This window comes from Passer montanus, unplaced genomic scaffold (genome assembly GCF_014805655.1).
Source record: "Passer montanus isolate IOZ18808 unplaced genomic scaffold, ASM1480565v1 scaffold11, whole genome shotgun sequence".
In the NCBI taxonomy this organism is placed as follows: domain Eukaryota; kingdom Metazoa; phylum Chordata; class Aves; order Passeriformes; family Passeridae; genus Passer; species Passer montanus.
The window spans coordinates 22072267-22090445 of record NW_024357613.1 but is presented as its reverse complement, the minus strand read 5'-3'; the positions used below and the strand labels follow the sequence as shown (position 1 = coordinate 22090445).

Genomic DNA, 18179 nt, shown 5'->3' with positions numbered 1-18179 from the left:
AGTGTAGTAGTTCACCTGATGATGTGCTTTTGCCAAAATTTAGGCTGGGGAATAATCCCTGGTTTTCATCATTAGTGCCCTTTCTAGTGGAAAACTATTGGACGCTTCTATTAATCTGTATATTTTTTTTGTGTTATAGGACAATTGCTGTTAGAGCCTGCAATGAGAACAAATATGACTGAACGAATAATTATAGAATGACGTGCTTTTGCCAAAATTTAGGGCGGGGAATAATCCCTGGTTTTCATCATTAGTGTCCTTTCTAGTGGAATACTATTAGATGCTTCTATTAATCTATATATATTTTTTTTAATGTTATAGGACAATTGCTGTTAGAGCCTGTGATAAGAACAAAGATGATTGAACTAATAATTATAGAGGCAATAATAAAAAATTCTTCAAGCTACATGTTTTTCAAACCAACGCTGTGTTTAGGTCTGTGAGTTTAGCAATTTATAATGGCTCCAAGACAATGGGGAATTCTGATGAAATGAAGTTCACAACTTGGTACTCAGCTCCTAAGAGAGTTGGATTTTTTCAGGCACAGATGTGATACTTGAATTCAGTTGGTGCAAGGGAGAATACATCATACAGGGTGTGAGCATAAACCTGTGCTCTGCTGCTGAGGGATTCAGAAGTAGATGTGGAGGAGAGGAGAATGAAAGCTCCTGTCCTGCTCAGTGCAGGGTGCTCTGCCAGCCCTGCTGGCAAATCTGTGAGAAGCTGTGTGAGGGTCAGGAGGAGAGGAGAATGAAAGCTCCTGTCCTGCTCAGTGCAGGGTGCTCTGTCACCCCTGCTGGCAAATCTGTGCAGAAGCTGTGTGAGGGTCGTTGTGAGCGCTTATTTCAGGTGGACAACCTTTCCCCAGGCAGGAGTGCTATTACAAGCAGGATAAGGATATGGGATATTTGAAAACAGAAATCAATTTTATTTTCTTTCATAACATCCTTTGCCTTTGTGACAGTGTCTAGAAGCCACAGAGAACTTCTTGGGAAAAGATGCAACTCTTGGTTTTGTGTGTGTTGGCTTTTTTGGGATGTTTTTAAAATTTATTTTTAAATGTGGCTCACCACAGAAACATAATACTTTGTATAGCAATTGGTAACATACTCTTACCTGACAAATTATTACTCTGAGTTCCGGATTAGTTCTTCAACTCTTTTCCTTATGTGGTTTTTTTCCCACATAAAAAAACATTCATAATTTTTGAATGTTGGATAGCACTATTGAAATCTAAGTCACAGTCACCAAGATTTTCCCTGGTCACTGATGTGTGTTCCTTCAGCCACTTAAATAGCATAGCAAAAGCAACCACAGTGGGATTATGTGATGCTGTTGCTTAAACTTTTAGTACAAGTGTTGCAGTTTGGATTGAGTGTAGTTCACATCTAAGCAAACAGTAGTTTCAGTGTGTGCCAGCAAAGCGCCCTTGCAGCAGAGAAGGTCAACAGTACCTTGGGCTGTATCCACAGAAGTGTAGCAGGTAGGTACAGAGAACTGATTACCCCTTTACTTTGCACTTAATAGACCATATCTAGAATATTATGTCTTGCAGTACAAGATGTTGGTAAACTGGGGCAAGTTTTGCAAACTTCTACCCTCTGTGTTTTCTACTTTGCTGCCAAAGTTGAACCTACTGCTTACCAGATTTTCAGCTCTTTTCTGGAAGAGCTGTTCTCCAGTGAGTTGGCCATCATCCTGTGTAGAGGACTTCTCAGTTGTGCTTGGTGAATTTCAATTACAATTAGTCACCTGAATTTCTCCTGCAGCCAAGGAATATGGTTGGCACAACACAAGTCCAGGCAGCACATGCAGTGCAGAACAGTCCAGGCTTGGCTTACTCAGGTTTGCTGTAAATAGAATCCTTAGCTGCTTGCATTTTACAGTGAGCAGTGAGCTGGTTAGCATCACTCCAACCTTCCAACAGCTTTCCAGCCATCTAATTTAACCTGGACTATAAAGTTGCAGTTTAAATACAGGGACCCAGTATTAAAAGTCTTGTCAAAGCCAAGGCAAATGACATCCGCTGTTCCTTACTCACAGATACACTTGTTTTTGTGACAGTGGCAACCATGTTGGTTAAAACCAAATTAATTATAACAGCATTTCAAGAATTCTAAGCTCTGTGGCTTTCCCAGGGTCTAGAGGGAGACTGCCTGGCCTGTTGTTCCCCATTCATCCTTACTGCTCCATCAGAGGATGGATGGATGACTTTTCTTTAAGTCATCAGGAGCTTCTCCAGATGAGAGTAGCCTTCCAGTGAAGGTGGAGAGTGGGTTCATAACTTCAGCTCTCAGTACCTTCAGGTACATCCTGTCAGGTTTCACAGACTTGGCATTAGAGGACGTTTCTTGGTAGATCTCTTACTGAATCCTTTTTGACTGCTTGGTAGTTCTTTGCTTCCTTAAATAATCTTTATAAGGTGTAAATGTCTGGAAATTTATCAGTAAAGATTGGCAAAAAATGTGAAGGTTAGAATTGCTCTCAAACTTGCATTTGTCTCTAATTTGTAGCATTACTCTTAGAAGCTAAAATACTTAAGATCTAATTGATTTCTGTTTGCTTTTGGAAATTTGGAAAGTCAATATGCAATACTCCTTTTTTGTTTTGTTTACTGTGTCCTGTCACTTAGCAAACATAATTAAACTATGCACTTTAAATATTACATGGAAATGCTATAGCAATTAAATTTCAGTGACTGCATAATTGGACTCGAAAGTTTCCTGTATTTGCAGGATCCAAAAGGCAGAGCGTGGGAATTTCAAAATACTTTTGGATAATTCTGTCAGTTTTCAAGTTAGATTTTTTTGCCTCTGAAGTCTTTATTCAGCTTGTTAAAGTGAGCTCTGTGAATGCATTGTTTTTGTGCTGGGCTCGAATTTAAGGAAACTTTCAGAAAAGCAAGCCCAGGTAAAAAACTACAAATCAAATACTTTGTATGAATTTTCTCTCCAGGCTGCTGCAGTTCCACAACTCGCATCATGTGTTCCAATTGGACATTTCACCCACGGAGTGTGAGTTGGGAGTGGCTTCCTCAGTTTGGTGTTTTGTGAACTGACTCTATAAGCCGCAGGGGCAGGTTTAGTTCTGGCCAGCACGCAGGTGATGCTGTGAGGTCTGGGAGCCTGGTGTGGCTTAGGCAGAACCTGCCCAAGCGTGTTCCCTGCCGGGAGCTCTGCGTGTTCCCTGCGGCAGCGCCACTATAAGCCGCAGGGGCAGGTTTAGTTCTGGCCAGCACACAGGTGATGCTGTGAGGTCTGGGAGCCTGGTGTGGCTTAGGCAGAACCTGCCCAAGCGTGTTCCCTGCCGGGAGCTCTGCGTGTTCCCTGCCGGGAGCTCCGGGAGTTCCCTGCGGCAGCGCCGGGCGGGCGCGCTGGGACGGCGTTCCCCAAGCCTCTGAGTATTTGTTATCTGCAGCTCCATCTTCTACATATGGTGCATTCTAAGTTTTGAGTGTCCTAGGTAATATTTCGTTTTGTCCATGATGTTAGGACTATGCAGGTTAATCTTTCAGTCATTAAACTTCATTCTGTAAGACTTAGCATCAACTAAATCAAGTGTCTGACCATAAATGAGCAATTACATTTTTCTTGTTTATTGTTGTTGAGACTGCTTGCCATTGGTTTTTATGGTCAATTCCTCGTTCTTATTTTCTTTCCCTAGTGTTTTAGTTAATTTTCTTCCTAATGTCATTGTATTTTTACTAAATGGAAATATGTTCCTTTTTTAATAATCTATGTTATGAGCTTTTTCTCATCTTTAAAAGATGAGTGATTCTTTCTACCTGAATATTTTTTACCAACTACTGTTGATCCTGGAAAATAATGCTATCTGGATTTACCAAAAAAGCAGAAGACTTTACTAATTAACTAACTACTCATTGGTTTCGAAAACTGTTTCTGTTTACCTGTCTTTTCAGCTTTCTGAGGTCATTGTTTGAGCATTTTCCCTCAAGTCCTCTATAACCTGAAATATTGCAGATGTATCATCATCAGTGGACAGCTGGCTGTAAAAGTCATCCTGTGTTCAGAGCGTGGTTGTATTCTTCACACCATCAAACCTCAATATGACCAGTATTTCAGTTGAAGGTCTCTGTGTTTGATCTTCTCTTGCAAATATTGTGTATTGGATCTCCATAGATACCATTTTACCAGCTGGATATTTAGAGTATTGTCCTGCATTTGATATTGTAAGAAGAGCACAGCCTGTTCCTGGTACTGTAGAGCCACAGTGGCACAGGGGCTCAGTCACAGATTTTTGTTCTTGTCAGCTATGAAATTGTGTGTCAGGTTCCTTGTAGGAAAATACGTATTCCGGGTTTTAGGTAATATCTCAGAGTTATGTCTAAAAGTTTTCAAGGAGAGGATGTAGCATCTTATAACCCTATTTCTCTCAGACTTGTGTTCTAATTGAATTCTCTTCATTGTCAGATCTAGCTTATGTTGACTTCTGTGCTCCCTACCTGGCAACAAATCTAATTCTTCAGCAAGCTTAAAAAAACAAACCACAATTCTACTATAGACTGCAATAAAAGTAAATAACAAACCATGTTACTTATTCTTTGTAAAGCCACAGCTTTAAAAAATGGTTATGCTAGGTGGTGAGTGTGCAGCTTAGTGACATGTGGCTCTATTAGCTTCCACAGCATATCTGTGTTATGCCAAGCTGTGACTGAGAAGTAAATGAAAGTAGCAGCAGAGTACCATGCTAACATGATGATTTTATCCTTAGGACTTGTGCTCGTGTCTCTAGTAAAAGCTCTGTGTGCTTAGGACGTGTGGAGGCATGTACATTCTAAAACTCATTCTACATAACATGGCTTTTCTGCATGTGAACTTAAATATAGTGCAAACATAGTTCATCAGATTTGCTTCTACTTCAGATCAGATCTACCTGGTTTAAATGGCAATATAAATTTAGGTTGTCTCACACAATCAGGAACAAGCTAAAACCCTGTTACTGTCTGTGTTCAAGCTGGTAAATGAATGAAGAAATAGAGGCTTGAGTAAAAAAATATATCAGTTTGGAATGCTTCTGCAGTTGTCTGCTCTTGCAGCAAGATAAAGCAATAAAATAGCTTTGAAAAATATTTGACACATTTTCTGACATAATTTGTCTGTAAGTAACGATTCCTATATAGCTCAGTTTTGCTGTTTTCCTCCTGTAACAACATTTCCTCTTGCTGTTTGCAATGGTCTTTCTCAAAATAATAAAACTAATAAGAGACATAGTACTTCTTGAGTGGTAGAGATCTGACTTTATAAATCCTAACTCCGTTAGTGATGCCTTCACAATAAAAAATCTTTTCTGTGTTTTCCTGGACTTGCCATTTCAAGCCTTGTTTGTGAAGTTTCAGTCAGAGTAGCAGTGCTGTGTACACTTGTGTAGTGTGTTGAATTTAAAATACAGTTTAATCAACCCTTATGATCTGGTTATGCAGCATTAAATTAGTAGTCCCCACAAGTGTTTAGAAACAGGCATCTGTTTAAAAAAACACAGATAGCTGAAGATACTTTGAATACTTGTAAAGACTTTCTCTAGTCCTAATAAATTATATTTTTCTTACAAAAAAAGTTAATTGCCATTTGTTGGTGTATCTTACTGTGCATTTAAATGCTTGTAATGAATAACTAATGGAGTTTTTGATATATATGAATATATATACACAAATATAATATTTTTATTATTGTGTTTTATTATTTAAAACTTGAATCAAAAGAATATGTATTTCAGGCAAATAAAACAGATCCATCAGTGTTGTCACTGAATTTAGTACACTGTTTATTAAAGTAAAAGATATGTGTCACTGCTGTCATTATGGAGAAGACATATTCACTTAGTGTTTGAATATTGATGTTCTGGATGTGTCATTCCTTAAGCAAGATTTGCCTCATTAATGAACCAAGGTGAATGGTGAGGATGGTTTGTGTTTTTGTTGGCTTATTTTACCATTCCACATTTTCCATGTGTACTTTTCTCAGTCTTTGGTATATCAAGTAAGAAATAAAAAATTCTTAGGAACACATAAGGAAGATTAGATCCAAACAGACTATTTCAAATAACCTGTCCAACCTAGTTCATTCTGTGAACTTAAAGTTTATGGGGTTTTGAAAGAGATTCGTGGGGGTTTTTTTGTGCATAATAGACTGTTATGTAAAGCTCTTTTTGTTTTGAGTGGAGAGATTTTTGTTTGGTTGTTTTTTTGGTAGGTGTGTTTAAGTGTACTTGGTTAACCATTAGGACTAAATGAAAAATAGTTGCATTTTTATTGAAAACACACGGGAATTGACAGAATCTTGTTTCTGATTATTTGGTGATATGCAAAAATTAAGCATGCTATTTTAAACATATTTGCTGTGTTTTGGTTCAAAAAGAACTTGAGATATTTTTAGGATTTGAAATGTAATGTTTGAGTTAGGCAATGATGTTTTATGGAGACTGTTTTTATTTTAAATTTTGTGTGGTTTGTGTTTTTGTTGGCTTATTTTACCATTCCACATTTTCCATGTGTACTTTTCTCAGTCTTTGGTATATCAAGTAAGAAATAAAAAATTCTTAGGAACACATAAGGAAGATTAGATCCAAACAGACTATTTCAAATAACCTGTCCAACCTAGTTCATTCTGTGAACTTAAAGTTTATGGGGTTTTGAAAGAGATTCGTGGGGTTTTTTTTGTGCATAATAGACTGTTATGTAAAGCTCTTTTTGTTTTGAGTGGAGAGATTTTTGTTTGGTTGTTTTTTTGGTAGGTGTGTTTAAGTGTACTTGGTTAACCATTAGGACTAAATGAAAAATAGTTGCATTTTTATTGAAAACACACGGGAATTGACAGAATCTTGTTTCTGATTATTTGGTGATATGCAAAAATTAAGCATGCTATTTTAAACATATTTGCTGTGTTTTGGTTCAAAAAGAACTTGAGATATTTTTAGGATTTGAAATGTAATGTTTGAGTTAGGCAATGATGTTTTATGGAGACTGTCTTAGTTTTTATTTTAAATTTTGTGGTGTCTAGACTTGACTGTTTAGCCTGGTATAACTTGTGTTGTATCACCTGTTTCTACCCAGAAGCCTTGATGGAATTCTGTGACTTTCCTTGCATGTTGCTTTGGATCTCTCTGATCTCTTTTGGTCCCTTTGATGCTTGTTTGGTGCAAGGTTGGCATGTTTTATTATGCAGTTGTATTTCCCTAGTGGTAATATTCTTGAAAAATATTGATCTGGCTGGTGGTAGCTTCACACTGTTGAAAAGTGCTTTAGCAATGGTCACCTCAAGAGCAAGGCAAATGCTCCCACACAATATCACTTTGTACTGTAGATAAAGGGACCTGGTTTGGTGAAAATTGTGATCCTTGTTTTTATCCAAGCTTCAGACTGTCTCAGGCAAACAAAATTATATAGTCCATGTATGTATTGCCTTCTTCATCTGGAGTACTTTAAAGATATAACATTCAGTGAAGAACAACTGAAGTGGCAGTGGATGTCAGAGATGGAGCTGAAGTGGCTCTTCCTGAAAATAAGAGGCATTTGACCTTACTTGGCAGAAAACAACCTCTTGATAAATGTTATAAAAGAGCCAGTCATCTTTAATACTGCTTCACTGGTAGGTTTTCTGAACTTTTTGTTCATATATAGACAATATCATGGAAAAATAGAGTAAAAGATAAATAATTGGCTAATTAGAAACAAAAAAAAATACAACTGAAAAATCTGCATGACAATTTAGTATGTCTTTTAGAGCATACGGTTAAGAACATTGCAATCTCTTAAAACACTGCACACTGCTTTTGATTTACTCTCTTCATTTACCTTTCACCCTGTACCACTTGATAGGGCTGGGTAATGAAATTGGGAATACAGGAGTGAAACTGAGCTTGGGAAGAAGAGGAGGGTCACAGCAAGGTTGCGTTTTGGTTTTTTGTCTTTGTTTCCAACCATCCAAATCTATTTTTATTGTCAATCTAGCATTTCCCCAGACTGAAACTCTTCTGCCCATAGTGGTAATTATAAGTAATCCATGGACTTACAGATCTATTTTCTCCCACCTTCCTGTTGAGGAAGAGAAGTGTGTGAATGGCTGGGTGGGAGTTTGGTACTTAGCCAAGTTCTACCCACCAATTGGTTCTATGACCAGCTCTCACATTCTTTGAAGAAAAGATAGTTACATCAAACAAATCTCCTCTTGTCAAGCTGTGGCTGGTGCCATGGGCTCTGAGCAGGGCACTTCCAGCAAGAGTCAGGTCTTGGCTGGTGGCTTGGCTTCTATGCATTGTGGTTCCCTCTTGGGCTCAGCCTTTTGCAGTGCTCAAGGTGAGTCACCTCCTGCTCTTCAAGGCTGTTTTATTTATTTGTTGCATTCTAATTTAGGCACTTGGCATTAAGTCAGTGGCTTCCTTGGGGATGTTGTCTCTTTGACCTTGTCTATATCTAAAGCCCATCTGCTGGTGTTACCTGAGATGTTGTCATTGTTTTGCATTTTGTCCCAAGTGTAAGAATGCAAAGCTCTTATGAGTTCATCTATTCTTTTTGGTTTTATCCCACCCTAACCTAAACCATTAGAACGAGGCAGATGTTCTTTGGACAAGCTTACACCACCTCTGCTTTCCTCATTTTACCAGTGTATACAGGTATCATCTGAAGAGCCAGAGCTGGACAAATGTAGTCAAATTCCTGTCTTCTGACTGACACTTTCAAGCACACTTGGACAATACACAGTTGTTTCTGTCACTTCTTGAAGGCATTAGGAACAGAAAGTTTGAATAAAGGAAAATAAGGATGTTTTGTCGCATATGTTCTTCTATTTTCACTTAGCAAATTGACCTTAAAGAAAACAGATAATATTTTAGGTAATTTCTTGTTTAATTTTGCTTTCTAAAACAATATTCTATATAGGCTGAGGAGTGACTGTGATTGCTCTGGCATTTTGTGGGAATTGTTTTCTGCTTTTTCCTAACCTCTTCCATTATTTCTTGCACATAGATGAAAACAGTATGATTTTCCCAACCTTGGTAACCTTATTGTCCCAGATAATTTTCTTCTTGCTTGAGTATTCTGTGCAGGCTTAGTCATGGTACAAAGTCACAAGTTGTGTGAAAAGAAGCTAATTTTCTTATGCAAAATGGACAGTGGGCTTTCACATGATTTTCAGTAACCATTACAGCAAGTGTTGTAAAAAGCAAAATTAAAGAACTGCACAGGTTTGGAATCTGTGTTTTTATGGTCATAAGGATGATGCAATATGCTGAGTGCTGCAGGAAGTATGCTTAGCAGGACTTGCGAACACTGTTTCGAGAAATAAGGAAGTAGCTAATGGGTATATATAAAAAAAGCATCACTCAGTTCACCTGGTCCCAGTTTAGTGAGAGCTTTGGAGCCACCTTGGTGTCCAAGGTTTATGCCAAACCAATCTGCGAAAAAATTAGTAAGCTGAATCTTATTGATAAGTGATGTTTTAATTTTTATTTGCTGTTGCTATGTTGATGAACTACCCAGAACATGACTGGTATGATATGTATTTGGATCTAGTAACTTCTAACTTTCTATTGTATTACATTATTGTATATACATTACTTGTTTTATACTATATTTAACAATGGCTTTGCTGAACTATGTAGAAAGTAGCTTTTTATGTACTTTATGAACACTTTCTCTACATGGGTTATTTTCTATTATGAGAGCGTGCTGCAAGTAATTGTGAGCAGCTTAGAGATCCTTTAGGGCTTTATAATTACTCAGCAGCCATAGTGAAACAGATTTGATGCTAGCAGCAAGAGTTCCTTGGCTAATATAAATACTTGAACTACTCATTACAGCCTCTGATCCTCTGCCAGTAGTAATTACATCCTCTATTGCTCCACCCTGAGGGTGCTGAACTGGTGTGACTTAGCAGAAACCAAACTTCTGCAGTCTGTTGCCAGACACTTAGCCAATACCATTGTATATTTTCGTGGCTCCCAATGGATCATAAACTGTGGTTTGAAGAATGTTGGAGTGGTACAAGAATACAAAGGATATTTGGTAACAGGTTTTGCTTAACCATATGTTCTTGCTTCAGAAAATGGATACCAGATATGTTCAAAGACTAATGTTAGGAAAGTACATTCTTCATAAAACTCTTTTTTAGTACTTCCTGTATTTGAAAGCATTACTGTAAAGTAGATTACCTTACCTTCTGAAATGCACTTGCAGTACCTGATGTAGTATTTATTTGGGTTGGTTTCCCTTTGCACATTCATCTGGCTTCAAGCAACTTCTACCTTTCAATCCTGTATTTTTGGTTGCTGGACTCCATGGTCTTCTGGTGCCTGTTTTTGTGTGTTTGGAGTTCTTGAGGTAGCCAGCAGTGTCTCCACAGTGTATTGTGTGTAAGAGTACATGGTCAGCCTGGCTGGGGTCAGGGGCTGGGAAGGAGAACATCCCTGGGGCTTGAAGCCATCAGCTCCAGCTTTGCTTCAGCAGCTCGCTGTGTGCACTTTGCTCTGAAAGAGCACTGAGCCACAGGCCTTCATAAGGGTCAGATGGGGGTCCCACTTCCATGGTTAAGTTCTAAGGCAGCAATATTTATGTTTTATAAATAAGTAGCTGTTTTGAAGGCTTGCTTTTCTGCTTTGTGAAATTTACTCCTGGGGGAAGTGTTATGTTGGAGTGTATTTGTTTATTCAGAACATTTGCAATAATTGTAAATGCAAATAACTATTAAAAAATAGAGTGCTGCATGTCATTTGAGTTGCTAGTAGTTTTCTTTGATACAAGTGTTCTTTTCTGTTTTGGAAAGAAAATACTTAAACATTAACTCTTACTTATGTCTGAGAAGTGTCATTGTTACTGGCAATTGAGAATTGAGATGAAGTAAAATGTTGGGAAATGATGATAAGTAGGCTCAGATTAATGCTGGGTTTTAGCTGTATGAAATTTGAGTGCCTGTCATGTTTTTAGTTCTACTCACTAAAGATAAGAATGTAATCACTGGTACTTAAACATGAGGGAAATTGGGACTTAAAATTCTAAGGCTGGCAAGATTTGATTTTGCTTCTTGATAAAAGATAATCAATATTTTAAAATATGCACAAATGAGCAGAAGTGTTTCAAATACATTTTTGCTTTTAACAGATGGATATTTTTCCAAGTTTTAGCAACAAAACAATTATTTTCAAGCAGTACCACATAGTGAGAGAATAAAACAAGGAAATTCAAATGCTGCCTTGTGAGTTTTGAAAGTAAAAGATTGGTGTCATGCAGGCTGTTGTGATGAAATCTTTTCTATTTTGTTTGTTACTGAAGATCAGGTATGGAATTCCTAAGGCTTATTCAAACTTATTTGAAATTGTATAGTAAATTTGTCAAGGGAAAAAATAAGTACATGGAGATTAAGAAGCTCATTAAACACAGAAAAATGTTTTGCAATAATATCCTTTTTCCTTAGATGTTAGTGTCTATCTTATTATTTAAGGATTGAATTAAGAACACAGCCTTGATAAGGGTCAAATTCATTAAGTACTCCTGGTCTTTAAGAACAAGTGATTTTTAAGATATTTTGTTAATAATTTTTCCTTTAAGAAAATCTAAAAGTAAAATGATCTTGTTTCCAAAAAAATCTCTTAATTTCATCCTCCTGAAAAAAGACTTGGCAATTTTGTTAGCATTTGTTAAGAAAATCATGAGTAATTTTTAAAATTTCCCTTCAATGCAGATGAAAATGTGGACTTTGGAGGCTGCTTAGAGAATGGAAGCTCTTATATGCAAAACAGGAAGGCTCAGTAGTTCAGAAATACTTGGTACTGTATTATGGGCTGTATTATGTATTTGGTTTTCAGCAGGTTACCCAGGGAGATTGCAGAGTCTCCATCCTTGGAGATACTCAAACTCTGCCTGGGCAGCCCTGGTCAAACAGCTCTAGATGGCCCTGCTTGATCTGAGGGCTTGGGATGATCTCCAGAGGTGCATTCAAACCTTGCCCACATTGTGAATCACAGTTGGTGAGAATCAAATGCACAAAACGTAATACAGACAGTGCTTCTTGATGTTCAGATGGGATCTCAGTTGTTCACATCTCTGATGTTCAGATCTCAGGGAACTCAGTGTTTCAGTTTGTTGCCTACATTTCATCTGGTCCTGTCACTGGTCAGCCGTGGAAAGAGCCTGGCTCTGTCCTATTTGCACCCTCCATCCATGTATTTAGATGCATTGGTAGGATTCTCCAGAGCCTTCTTTCCTTTACGCTGAACAGTTCCAACTCTCCCAGTCTTTCCTCATAGCAGATGCTCCAGCCTCTTCATCTGTGTGGCCCTGTGCTGGTCCCTCTCTGGTATATCCATCCCTCTTTTAGAGGGGAGCCTAGAACTTGGACAGATAATTGATTCCCAGTAGTAAAATCCTATTACTAATAAAATCTAAATATCTCTTCTGAAGCTCTGCAGTAAAACTGATTTATAGTACCTGATTTTTATGCAGTAGAAGACATTTATTTCCTGTAGTGCACAGGGCTTTAGTAATAGGGTTTGTAAAGATAAAACACAACTGATTTTAACTGGAGGTTTTTATGAAGGCCTTCATTGATGAAGCCCTGTAGTAGTAATGATGACTATGGAAAATGAGCTTTTAATCAAGTATATTGGATGGGTATACAGAGAGTTGTTTCTTCTCTTTTTGTCCATATAGTCTTCAGCATCAGAGAACTTTTGCTAGTGTGGTTGTTCTTAAAGCTCTTCTGGAACACTGCTAGGCTGATGAGGTTTGTGATGGGAAACACCTGCCATGGTTTGTGACAGTGACTTTGAGGGTCTTGAAATAATAATCTTTCATATGTTCTAACCAATTGCTTCTTATGCGATATTGCCTAGTAGCTTCTACCAAGAAGAGATTTTTATGAAGATTTTTGCTTTCTTAATTTCCTTCTCACAAATGAAGTGCAAGGGGCAGGATGTGTGTGTGAAACTTTGAAATTGTAACGTTGAGACCCTGGGGAAATCACTGCTGTCTGAGTTACCTTCTCCCACATCAGTAATGCTCCATGGATGCAAGTTAATTAAAGCATCATTGTATAGTGGAACTGAGGAATACATTCCAGGTTACTTTAGAGTACTGGTATCACCATTTAGTCTGTGAACCTGGGAGGAGGACTGGAAAGGCAACAAACTTCATAAACAATGCCAGAAGAAGGTGCAAAAAATCTGCATGCAGCCAAAGAATAGTAAGCAATAATGAAGAGGTGAAGAACTGTTTGCATGAATCAGAAGTTCATGGTGAAATAGAGTGAAATAAAAGAAAGAAATAAAAAGAGTGTACTGGAACACTCACCTTCACGCTTGCTGTGAAGGTGAGCGTTCCAGTACACTCTTTATTTGGCTTGAAAATAACTAGGTATCTGGAAGTTGATACAAAGAAAGGACTCAAGACTAAAATAAAGTTGAGTAAGCTCTCTGTAAAGGCCGAGTCAGTTGATGAAATCACTGAAGAACGTTCACAACGGTGGGAAGCAGTATTATTTAACAGAAGATTTGGATTTTGCTGACAAGGGAACTTCTTTAATGTCTTCTTCAATCTACATATAATTAAAGCCTGAAACACACTATGCACTCTTGTAAGAAAGAATCAATAACTTATTTTTGGAGGAATATAACTAATGAGCATCCTCATAACTGTCAACTTCAGCTTTATTTTAGTATTCAAAAAAGTACAAGAGATGAGTTGATTTACATGCTGTCACCCTCAAATGCAAGTGAAATGATGATATGTGCAACTAATAATGCTGCAAAACCCAGCAACAGTTCGTTTGGCAATTAAACAAGGCTTAATGATTGAAAGATTTTGCTTTAAAGACTAAATATGAGACTCTAATCCAGGTGTTATTTATACATCAGTGTGAATATGAAAGCCTAGACATTTCCAAATGGGAAAAAGAAATCAATTACTTTCAGAAGCAAGTGCCTCAGGAAAACATTAATTATTATTCAGAGTGCATTTGACAAATGCTGAGCTGAAATTAGTGGACTTTGGTTTCTTCAGAGTTCTTAAAGCATTAGGTAAATATCTAGGACATGCTAGCAAGGACACTTTTCACAACTCTTAATTTGTTTCTTCACTTATGGAAAATTTTTCATTTGACAGCTTGAATTAACTGGCAAAATGAAAAGACATTATATACTTTATATATATATATATATTTATAATTTAGACTATATATTTTTACAACATAATTTATATTTTATTATACTCGTAGATAGGTTTTAAATGTTTAGATACAGCATCTAAGCAACATTGATAACTATTGTTCTCTGCCTTTTAGAGTCCAAAAAGAAAATGAGAGTGCTAATAATATAACTTTAATTTTTTTGTTTGTTTTGTAAATAAATTAATTGCTGCCTTTGATTTGCTTTCCTTAAACACAGTAGGCCACTTAGTGTTCTGTGTGATTTTCTTTTGGCTAGCTTGTTTTACTGTGAACAGGGGTGTGTGCGCATGGAGTTGGTGGGGAGTTTTATGTAATTAAATAACAAAACAAAAGCAAACCCACAAAACCAAGTTCAGCCTTATATTGACACTAATATAATCCACTAGGGATTCAAGAGGGAATTTATCTTTCTGTTCTTTACAAATGTCAGAATTGTTACATTTGTACTAGGAGCCCAGTAATGCTAGTCTATATTATTTATTTCCTTCCTTTCATAAATTTGGTGGTACTAGATGGAAAGAATCTAAATGCTTTATGTATTAAATTATATTGACCAATTAAAAAGAAAAGTTTCATAATGTTGAAAGCATTTTTGCATAGTTTTGTTAGTTTTGAAGAATGTTATTTGCTGTTATACAGGTTATGTGTTGTGGAATGGATGTAACATTAATTGTTTGGTGTAGTTTTTATTGAGGGTATTTCAGTGTAAGTGCTGCTGAAATAACTTTTAATAGCTGAAAAAGCCTTGGCCAAAATTACTTATTAATTTTGCTTGAGATTTGTAAGATGCTGTGAAAGGTTAAACCCCAACTTTTTTCAACAGAAAATTGATCAGTGTTAAAATGTCAGCTGTCTAGGTACAGCAGCATACTGGCATGCAAACACTGCTCTCTCATTCCAGGTTCCCCAGCTGCATAGCATTTGCATTGTGACATTTTCTAACAACATTAGCACCATAGCTGATGTTTCAAAATCAATCACTTTCTGTTGGTATGAGACAGCCTGCAGCTTAGTTGGATGTTGAAGGTGTTTCTCTGGAGCACAATTAACTGGAATTCTTTGGTTCTGGCAATATCTGCATCTCATGACTTCCTAGTGAAAAATCATACAGACCAGGTAATGTAATTCTGAAATGTCTTTTAAAAAAACAAATAAAAACAAACCAAAGTGATATTAAGGCTTTCTGAGCAGTACAAAACCTTTCTAGACATTGAGTCTGAAATTTAATCTAAAGCAAGTATTTTGGTGCCTGGTGCATTATAATGCCTTACTGGAGAATTCATATCCTTTAGTACTACATTTTAGAGAATAGACAGCTAAAATTCAGATTTTGTTTTAAAGTTTTAGGAGTTTCTATTTATCAACAATTCTTCTAATCAGAGAGAAATGCATTAAGAAGTCTTTTGCAACTATTACTTCCTCTGTGTAGGCTGAATAAAATGTACATGAAAACTATTTTTTGTTTCTGAAGGCAGATTGCAGTAGCAATGAGATTTTACATGAATGATTTATGTTTCAAATGTCATTGTATGGTAGAGTTTCCATTTTTATATAAAGGCATGGCCTTATATATGGACTCATGGACTCTGTGTAAATGGAACTGAGACTTAAAGGCCTGCTATTTATTGTAATCCTGCTGGATATTTGCAGGATTCATGTTCAAGACCAGGCTGGATGGGGCTCTGGTCTAGTGAAAGGTGTCACTGCCCATGACAGAGTTTGGAGCTAGATGAGCTTTAAGGCCCCTTCCAGCCCAAACTGTCCTGTGATTTTGTGTTGATCCCATAAAGATGTGAAGAGTACTCTGAGATGTTGTGTATCTATAACAATATAGTGAATATTATGACACAGTCTTTAAGTGAGTAGAACTAAAATGTTTCTACAGTATTATTTTTAACCTGTTCCATATCTTAAAATGGGAATGAGGAGAGAAAAGCTTCCCAAGACTTTTGTAGTAGAATCATCTTTTAGAAAAATGCTATTGAAAAAGCTCATAAAATTCTTAGCAGTTTAAAAATACCAGCAATTATTTTCCATGACCTTTGTAAAAGCTGCTTTATTTACAATGTCGCTCTGTTAATAAAAATACAGGGTTATAAGAAGAAACTTTATACTTGAAAATATTACCTTTTTTTTTATAATCCAGGTGAGTTGAAGGAAAATGTGCTCTTTCAATTAACATTGTTCAAATATTTTGATGAGGTCTCCTCAACTATGTTTAAAGAAAGCTACCCTTAGTGGCAGACAGAAAAAAAACAGTGTCATGAGGATCCCACATGTTCCTGACATTAAAAATTTGAAATAACTGGACAAAGTGCTTGTTCTAGGATTTGGAAAGTGTTAGATCTTATTTTCACAACACCATAGTCTGTCGAGAACATTACCTTGTCCAGGCAACATCATAGAGGAAAATGGGGAGTAAATTTGCTACTAAGATTTGTAGATTCGGAAACAAATTGGCCGTTTGGATTCTCCTTTGACTTCAAGGGATTGTTTTTTGCCCTTTAATGGTGGATCCTGAAACTGCCAAGCATCGACCCCCTCTTCCATATTCTTTCATTGCAGCACCAAGAAAAATCTTGGCTAAAGATCACTAGGTCTTGGTTTTGCCTCAATTTACTACAAGTCTCCTAAATTAGTTTTAAACCAGTGTTTCTGTTAATTGATAGTGCTTACACGAAAATGTAGTTTATTGTGTATATAACTTTGATAGTAATGTTGATACTTTTTCAGGTTTTGAATTTTTTTTTGTTGTTTACATCATTATCCATCCAGACTTTCATAAACATCCTGTCATAAATGCATACTTTTTTCCTGATTAAATGCAATATTTCAGAGTAATGTTGATACTTTTTCAGGTTTTGAATTTTTTTTTTTGTTGCTTACATTGTTATCCAGTCAGATTTTCATAAACATCCTGTCATAAATGCATTCTTTTTTCCTGATTAAATGCAATATTTCAAGTACTGTGTAGAGAAAAATACAGTATGCTTGTCTTATGTAAAATTATACTTATGTGTTTGAGTGTGCACACAAATACTGTTTTCTGTATCTCTTAAGTTTTAATAATGGAGAAAGAAACATATTTCAGGTGGCTCTGTCTTTATTCTGATAACTTTGGTTGGTGTTTAGAAGGCTTCCAAGACAATGTTAGAGGGTTACTTTGTAAGGGATATGAATATAGGACAATACTTATATTGACCTTTAAAACTCCATGGTAGGAAAATGAGGGGTTGTTTTTTGAGTAAAAGAAACTTCTGATTAAATGCAGAGTTTACTGAAGTTTTAGTGTATCATATGCTTCTCAGTCTAGCTCCATAAAACAAGGGAATGTGGATCATGCTGTAATTGCCAAGAGAGCTGCCTTCTTTAAAAGGAGGATGAATGGGTTGCTGAGAGTGCCAGGTTAATGTTTTCTGCAGCAGTCAGATCGGATGAGTACATTTGGGATACCTGGGGCTGAGAAGAGCCACGTTGGAAGACAGTGACTGCTGCAGTCCAGGGCTCCCCCAACAGCAGAAATGTCCCCATCCCCTTCCCTGCTGTCCCTGTGTTCAGTGGCTTCAGCCTTCTCTTGGCAGACAGCTGCCTCGAACCTCCTCTCATTTACTTGGATGGTGTTGCAAGCTTGAGGTACAAGTCTCAAATTTGATCCCAGTCTGACTTCTGCCCAGCAGCAAAGGTTGTGAAATGGATGTAACAAATGGGTGGTCTTTCAGGAATTACATATTTTTAATTAGTATGTATATTTAGTAATAATTCAAATACTGCATGCTATTTTTGAGTTACCTGTAAAATACTTAAGACCTTGATGTTTATTTATACAGTGTGAAATATCTTGAAATTTCTACTTTGTTCAAAGGTAGTTTTCAAAATACAGCCTAAGAATGATGGCAGCCACAGAATCCTGAAATGCATGATTCTGTTCAGTATTTTGAGTTAGATGTATGTCAGAATTATCCCAAGTGCTATGTTTGTAGCTTTTATAGGTGAAGGTAGCCACCTTAT

At 36.9% G+C, this 18179-nt stretch overlaps 1 protein-coding gene across 1 annotated transcript in view; it reads left to right on the top strand.

Annotated features, from left to right (window-relative positions):
- The window catches only part of PRIM2 (DNA primase subunit 2), a 92392-nt gene that overhangs the window by 34737 nt on the left and 39476 nt on the right, over window positions 1-18179 (top strand). The gene's annotated exons all lie outside the window — the stretch shown is intronic.